The sequence below is a fragment of the Carex rostrata genome, chromosome 13, assembly GCF_964058835.1.
Source record: "Carex rostrata chromosome 13, lpCarRost1.2, whole genome shotgun sequence".
Taxonomy (NCBI): domain Eukaryota; kingdom Viridiplantae; phylum Streptophyta; class Magnoliopsida; order Poales; family Cyperaceae; genus Carex; species Carex rostrata.
In genome coordinates, this window is record NC_135930.1 from 3,296,926 (window position 1) to 3,305,685 (window position 8,760).

The window sequence follows — 8,760 nt, forward strand, 5'->3', positions numbered from 1 at the left end:
TGGGCCCTACTGTAAATTTAAAGTAAACTTTAAAACAATTACATCTTTACAGATACAAAGAAGTGAAAATTTTTTATTTGCCACTCCAAAACTTGAAAATTAGTTATTTGCCACCCTAAAACTTAAAATTAGTTATTTGCCACTCCAAAGTTATTAAATTAAGCTATTTGCCACAAGTATACACTAAATTCAGATTTTTGATTTAAATAATTCTGAAAATTAGCGTATAAAAAACCGTATTTTAGTATTTCCAATGTTACCCTTCAATTTCAATTGAACAGATCTAATTTAGATCGGAAGCTAAACAGATCAGATCCCTTCTTCGCCTCTCTTCTTCTTCGACAATTGAACAGATCCCTTCTCCAAAACTCTTCGCCTCTCTTCTCCAGCGACCCTCTCTTCTTCTTCGCTAAACAGTTCCGCGGATTGCGTCTCTTCTTCGACAATTGAACTGAACCACTCTCGGCGCCCACTTCTCCAACGAGAACCGCTCCTCTCCATCGACAGCGAGATTCCCTTCCCCTTCCCCTTCCGTCGAGCCAATCCGCTACTATAGAGTGTAAGAATCTCGACTTCAATTTAGAATTTGTTTTTGCTTCCTCTTTTTCTTGTGAAATTGTCTGAGTTCTGAGATTCTGGTATTCTGGTATTGAACTGAGTTCTGAGATTCGTGCAGATGATGCCGTATTTTGATGAGTTATTTTCCTTTGTTGACCTATACTTAATTGAGTTTATCCTTTAATTTTCTTCCTCTTTACGGGTGAGTTATTTTGGGAGAAATCACGGGTCAGGGGTGAAGGGTCTACCTCCTGTTAACTTTATCTAATGAAATAATCTGGTTATACCAACCACTGGTACGCCCAAGGACTCTGACAATATAATTTACAAACTTATGTGTATTTTCTTGCAACTATTTTATGTGTATTATCTTTTGTTCTTTCTTTTCAGGAAAATCTGACAATCAATGGCATGTTTGGAGAATATTCTTTGATTTGAAGCTGCAGAATTTTTTTATTGAGTTTGAATATAGTTGGATGCTTGTATCAACTGGGGCAGTAAAAGTGAATGTATGCATGTGGTTGTGATAATAGAGTTGTGATATCAGATGTATGCTTTATCAATGTAAACTGGGGTTGCTCCATGATTCTTTATTTTTGTTATTCGGATAATTAATTAAATTTGGAAGCCTTAGATGTTGTAAATTTGTAATGAATTTTTTGTGGAATATAGAGAGTAATTTATTTTAATATTTTCTTTGATTGTTGTTAATATGTGATTGTTTTCTTTAGGCATTGTTGAGGTATTGTTGAGGTAGATATATAACCGGCCACATCATGAAAAGATTGAAATAAACATAGTAAAGATTATTGCAACTATACTAATGCATACCACAATTATAGATTACACTTAAAGTTTTATGAATTTCACTTGAGACAAATCAAATATCCAAGGCAACCATACTATCTATGACCATCTATTGTTATCATGGACAGGGCCGGTTCTGAAGATTTTGGGGCCCGGGGCGGAAGAAAATTTGGAACCCTTTATATATACAAAAAATTTATGAGACCGGCCAATACACTTCGATAAGTACTTCAACACTATATGCTTTAAGCCATTTTTGTATTTTTAAAATCTAAATAGTCGATCCGAACCATTCAATATGATATCCATATTAAAACGTGCTTGGAGACCAAATTTTACATTTTTTTGGTATCTTTTTTATTTTTTTAAGATAGGTAGAAAATTTATTAATTTAGAAGATTCTGAACAATAAAAAAAATTCTACTTACCTTAAAAAATAATAAAAAAAAAAATGTAAAATTAGGTCTCCAAGCACGTTTTAATATGGATATTAGGTTGAATGGTTTGCATCAACTATTTGGACTTTTAAAACGCAAAAACTACTTATAAACATATGGTGCTGAAGTACTTATGGAAGCAATTAGGGGTGTTCATCGGTTCGGTTCGGTTTCAATTGAACCGAACTAGGCAAACCAAAGTTATAATTTGGTTTTCAAAATAGAACCGAACTGAACCGAACCGAACTAAAGTTTTATTTCGGTTTCTTCAGTTTCTTCGGTTCAAATCAAAAGATATTAATTTTTTTATTTAAAGCATTTGATTTATAATAAACCGAAGTATATTAAGAAATAAACCAAAGTATTTAGAGCAATTGATTAAGAAATAAACGAGGTATTAAGAAATAAACTGGGGGTAGTCCGGACCAAATTCATAATATATAAAAATTCGACCGGTACGGTTTTTTCGATTTTGAAAATTTCCAAACCGAACCGAACCGAAGTTATAAATTCGATTTTAAAAAGCAAATTGAACCAAACCATTAAACCGAATAAATCAAACTGTTTAGTCCAAACTAATTTGATTTGGTTCAAAACCGACTAAACCGGACCCAATAAACACCCCTAGAAGCAATTAGCTGGTCAGATTTTTTATTGATATGCCAATAAGTCATATTTATTTATAGAAAAATTTGAACCATTTATATATACAAAATTTGAGCTCTAATACTTTATTTATTTTTAATATATACAATTTTTTTTATATATATACAAACTAATTTTTCTTTTTTGAGGCCCCTAGAATTTTGGGGCCCGGGGCGGTCGCCCTGGCTGCACAGCCCTAGGGCCGGGCCTGATCATGGAACGAAATGAATAAACAAAACAAATTGAATATTATCCATGAAATTGGACAAGCTGGAGAACAAGGTGGTCACCAGTGCATTATGTAAAAGTTGCAAAGAAGCTCTTCTAAAGTTTTCTTTTAACAGAACTAGCAAATGACACTTATTAGCTAAACCATGTATGCAAGACATCTATCATTTTATCAACTTTTTGCAAAAAAAAAGCAGAATAAAACGAAAAGATTAATTAATCTGACATATATCTTCATTAGGTCAATCTAAGTGAATATAATTGGATGCTTGTATCAAATCCAAGCACATACCAAAAGAGCATATTAGCATGTATACCAAAAAAGAGCAATCTATGTTCTGTACAAAAAGAGAGCTCTATCTATCAAAAATACACAAGTAATTTGTAATATTTTCCTTGCTATTATTTATATCAACTTCATTCATTCAAGGGCTTCATAAATTTTGTAGAAGATGGATGGCCATTTTCTTCATCTACAATCATGTCCTGCAAAGAAGTAACAAGACATAGCAGTAGATAATGCTCCTGAGCTCCAATAATTTTGAAATTTCATGAGACTAATAACAGTAGACTTTTCATTGATTTAAAACTCAAAAAATATTACATGAGCAAAGTTACATAAATAAATGAAAACTGGTTATATAAACTGCTTAGGACATAGCCTAGCTAAAGTTACATAAACTCTCAAGTTACACATAGTCCAACTAAAGTTAGACTTTTCCATTCAAGCTCATTTCGTATATAGTCAGGAGAAGAAGGGATGAATTTATAACTAAGATGTACACTAAATTGGATTGATTGTAGTCTAATTAGAGCTATTTTTTAGTGGATTGCTGCACAAATTAGAGCTAATGGAGCAATGATTCATTAAAATAAAGCTAATCACACATTTAAGGTTAATTCAAGCAACAAAGGTAAACTATCATGATTCTAATTGAGGGACATGAAACTATTGCTCAACTATTGCACTTTTGCTGAAGTTATGTGGGTGAAATTGAGGGTCAATTGAGGAAAATTTTGTATAAATTGAGGTTTAATACAATATATCAGCATCAAGCAGTTAGTTTGATTGATAAAGATTGATCTTGAAGTTACAAGGGCGGAACTTCTACCAGGGGTGCCAACAGATTTATGTTGCTTCCAATAGATTTACTGCTTGCGTGGTGGAGAAAGAACCGACGGAGGAGGAACTAGTGGGCGGAGGAGGGAGGATCCGTGGTTCTCAGGCGGGCGGAGTAGGGAGGATCCGTGGTTGTCTTCTCTTGTCCGGCGGGTGGAGGGTCTGGCCCTGCTCTCTTCGTCTTAGGCGGATCCAACTATCGAGCAAACAGATCCAAGCAGCCAAAAATTTGATCCACATAATCTTCACTAGGGGTATTTTGGTCAATGTTAAAATTAGTTGTATTTTCAAAATAATTTAAATCAAAAATCTGAATTTAGTGTATGATTGTGGCAAATAGCTTAATTTAATAACTTTGGGATGACAAATAACTAATTTTAAATTTTAGAGTGGTAAATAACTAATTTTCAAGTTTTAGAGTGGCAAATAAAAAATTTTCCCTAAAAAGAAACTGATCATTCAGAAAGTTTGCACGAAGAAACAAACAATTGAATAAATAATAAAAAAAAGGACAAACACTTAGTATACTCTTGTTACATGGTACATAGTTGAACAAAAAATAAATGACAAGTTGCCCACATTTACTGGTACAGCTACTTGTATGCATTCACATGCTGACATGTGTTACTTAAACAAAAAAATAAAGGACAAGTTGCCTTTTAAAAAAAATAAAATAAATTCGGCAGCTGACATTTACTTGTACTGGAAATGAAAAATAAAGGTAAAGTTGCCTACACAATAAAAACAAGAGAAGTATCAACTATCAAAAGAGACATTTAAATTATAAATTCTCAGTGCATGATGAATGACATTAATGCTATAATTTGTCAGTTCTTATAGATTTACACAAAAATCCATTAAAACATATAATTTACAAAATTTGCAAATAAAAAAAAACGAGAAGGGGAAGAAAACAAGGAGGTAAAATGAGAGGAAAAGGAAGAAAGTAAAATTACGGAGAAGTTGGATCTGTCCGTTCATCTGAATTTCTGATGAGCAGTTCAGATTTAAAGACGGAATGGAGGCATGAAAAATTGAGGCAGTAGAACTCACCTCTATATAAAATTGGTGTGTCAACTTTGGACTTTAAATTTGATAACATTTTCAAGAATCAATTAATTGGATAAGATTATAATATATGAAGCTCACACAAGATTTCATTGACCAATATAGTTTTAGAAACTATTTTAATAGCAAATGTAAGTACATTATAAATTGGTTTATTTTATATGCAACTATACAACATTTTTCTAATGGTTATCATCATGGGAAAGGGGCTTTCCAACGGAACCTATTTTAGATTTTAACGGGCGGATTTTAAAATTTAAATTATTAATTATCCGCACAGATATTAGAGTTAATCGAACGGCTCTGTATTAAAATTGAATCAAATTTAGTTTGATACCATCATAACCTCTCTGGTCCTATGTCATAAGTGTGTGTGTGAGGAGGGTTCAATAATGCCTCTATTTTTTGTTCCTCCATAATGTCTCTATTTTTAAAAACTTTAATAACTTAAAATAAAAAACTTAAGAGTCAAAATAAATCTGTTAGATGTGATTTATGTTATTTTCTCTATGTGCTCATAAAAAATTATCACATTTTAATTTTGTTTTTATATGAATTAATAAGTTGAAAAATCAACGTCTCAAAATTATTCACATTTGTACATTTTTTATAATCTCTTGATAACAACCAAAATAAAGTTGGAATGTCATAATATTTTACTCATGCATAGATAAGATGATGTACATCATATCTAACAGTTTTATTTTGATTCATAAGTTTTAGATTTTGAGTTGTTAAAGCTTTTAAAAGTAGAGGCATGATGGAGGCATTTGAACCAGGGACGGATCCAGAATTTTTGTCAGGGAGTGGCAAAAAAATAACGAATCGGATTTGAATAGTTAATCGGATTCAAACCCATTAGCTAATTGGGTATTAGATAAAAAATAATGCTTTAATTTCTAATTTTCAATACTTTGACTTCTAATTTTCAATGCTCTGACTTCTGATTCTAATTATCAATTAGAATTCAAGAAATTTATCATAACTTCCCTAAATTTAGCATTAAATTAAATACCAAAAGTCCAGAGGGGGCAAATAAAATTTCAGAGGAGAACAAAGTTGAACCGAATATATAAATTTGTATAAAACTTCAAGATCCTCTCGAATACACTGGCTTTGCCCCTGATTTGAACCCTCCTCCTCCTCTCTCTCTCTCTTTATATATAGATATGTGTGTGTGTGTTATGTTGCAACTAACTGTTTTTGTGCTTGTCATTGCAATTTGGGTGTGCTATTAGAATATTATTTGTTAGTGTACATCTGATAAAAGAAACAAAATAATTGAGAAAGTTTATTTAATTAAAATGGTACAATCATATAGGGATTCTTTGTAAATATCAAAAATTTGAAAGGCTATCTAAGATCATATTTCATCATAGATAGCAAATATATATTTCAACTCTGAAAAAAAAAAAAAACTTTTGATGCTGCTGGATGCTAAGGTTAAAAAAAAGAGAGATGAGGAAACCGTATGTTCTTATTTATTCTTTGGGGCAATTTCATGTATGCCCCTCAAAAACATTGAAATTACATATTTACTCCTCAAAAGTTCATAATATCATATTTACCCTTCTAAATTTCAAAAACTCACAAATTTACCCATTTTATTGTCTTTTCTCTTTTCTCTTATTTTATATTTATAAAATATCCACTTTGCCTTTTATTAAAAATATTAAAATATGTAGTATGTTTCAAAAAAAAAAATGTCAATCTCTAATTGGTCAATTTTTTAGGGCAAATGAATAATTTTTCTACTTCTAACGCTTACACCAGCACACCTAGATTTCACTTTGTAAAGAACAAAAGTAGAAAAATTACCCATTTGCCCTCGAAAACCTTCCAATTAGAATACTGACATTTTTTTTTAAACATGCTACATTTTTTTAATAAAGGAAAAAATTGGTATTTTATGAATTTAAAATGAATTATAATATATATAAATGGGTAAATTTGTGAGTTTTTGAAATTTAGATGGGTGATCATATGATACTATGTAATTTCGAGGTTTTTAAGGGGTTTACATGAAATTCGCCTAATTGTTTTTTCCAAATTTGAAGGAAATTTTATTTTGATGTAAAATAATGCAAATTATTTCTTTGATTTTCATTTTCTCTCAGTTAATGGCAAGACGGAAATGTTCTTAATCATATATAGCAAGGGAGAAAGTATGGATTGTGGATGTAACTTCTCCTAATTAAATATTTAATTAATTACAAATTGATGAAAGACCCATATTTCCGTTGCCAACGAGCAATAAGAAATTAGTGCTGATCAATCCTTTAATTGCCAATGAAAGCAAACGGTAGATTAATACAAGAAGGCAACATATATCAATATTATTTGCGTTTGTAATAATTTTTTTATATATCAATTCAATTGATGGTGGTTTTTTGCCGCCAACTTTAAAAAAAAAAAATTATTTGCAGAGGTTGCAATATTATTGTTAATTAATTCACAAAATATTATTCCCAAACCGAGCTAGATAACGTTTGAACTTGATTCATGTGAATGAGTTGAGTCGATCCCGACTTATTTGAGACAATCACGAGTCAAACTGAGCTAGCTAGCTAGCTCATTAACATCTCATTCGTGCTGTGAGTAGTGTACAGACAATTGTTTTTCGTTAATGTTTTTTTTTTATCCGCACATAGATCATGAGCCATGAAAATTTCATCTTTTTCCTGTAACGAGTTTTATTCTCTTACAATGGACACAGATAGAAACTGTAAAAGTGTTATAAAATGAGTTTCATCTTCTTCTTACAACGAACGAGCAGAGAAACACACCGAGTTGAATCAATATTAAACTTGCTCCTGACAAATCAAATAAAAATCAAGCAAACAAATTACGAACTTCTTTCGAATCAATCTCGAACAATTTTCAAGAAACAAATTTATTTGCGAGCCCTACTTCTAGGACTCTTTGGTCTGATGTAATTAACGGCCCAATAAAAGAATTATTAGAAGAGATGAGCTTTATTGTGGGCTCACGGCCCAATAGAAAACCATGAGAAACGCCAGTATCAGCAAACCAATGTTATTTTAAACAAAACCCAAATCAATACCCATACCAAATGTTGGAAATTATACTAACGCGTATGACCTAGAAATTATAACCAGCTACAAATCAATTATCCATACATCCAAAATGATTTCTTAAATATGCATGTATTTCCAAAATGATGACGATGATGATAAATAATTACATAATAGAAAAAAATTCAGAACAATGAGAAAACAGCAGGTTTAAACATGCAAAATGAAAACGCTCAATTTATCCTTGAAGGCAAGGAATCGGTGAAAAAAAGGGGGAACATCACTATCTAATCGTGAGCTAGCTGAATTGAAGTGACCGTAGCAAACTTTTACTTGGTCAAATGGTTGGACAAAGGAGGAGGAGAAAAGAACACAACCCAACTTTTTCTTGTAAAATGCATCACCTGATTGATTATGGTTCTCCCTTCAAGGATTTCTGGTTTTACCAAATTTTGCATTGGACCTGGCATCTCAACGCCGGTGTTATTTTGTTTGAACAGTGAAAACAAGCCCAAGTATTAGTACTCTTAAATTATTGGAGTTTGAATGTGGGGTTAACGTCCAAGCATGAATTATTACAGATGCATCACAGGAATTAATGTAGTAACATTGCTTATAGTTTATGATTGATGAATCAGGAACTAGAAGTCGGTTGGGTGCATTTCAGAATATAAAAGTTTGAAAATTACTACAATATAGTTTTGACTGTCAAAACTATGTATTCAAATTAATTACATTAGCTATACAGATAAGTACACCAATAGTAATACAAAGACGAAACATCAAGATTGAAGAACAATACATACTTTCTTCAGTAATATAAGAAAAGATAAAGAACTACGTACATTAAACATTAATCAAG

At 31.5% G+C, this 8,760-nt stretch overlaps 1 long non-coding RNA gene across 1 annotated transcript; it reads left to right on the forward strand.

The window, feature by feature from the left end:
- The first annotated feature begins 333 nt into the window (after positions 1-333).
- Positions 334-1,247, forward strand: LOC144563941 (uncharacterized). Its single transcript, XR_013514500.1, has 2 exons — positions 334-559; positions 949-1,247. It is a non-coding gene; the product is annotated as an uncharacterized LOC144563941 (long non-coding RNA).
- The last annotated feature ends 7,513 nt before the right edge of the window (positions 1,248-8,760 follow it).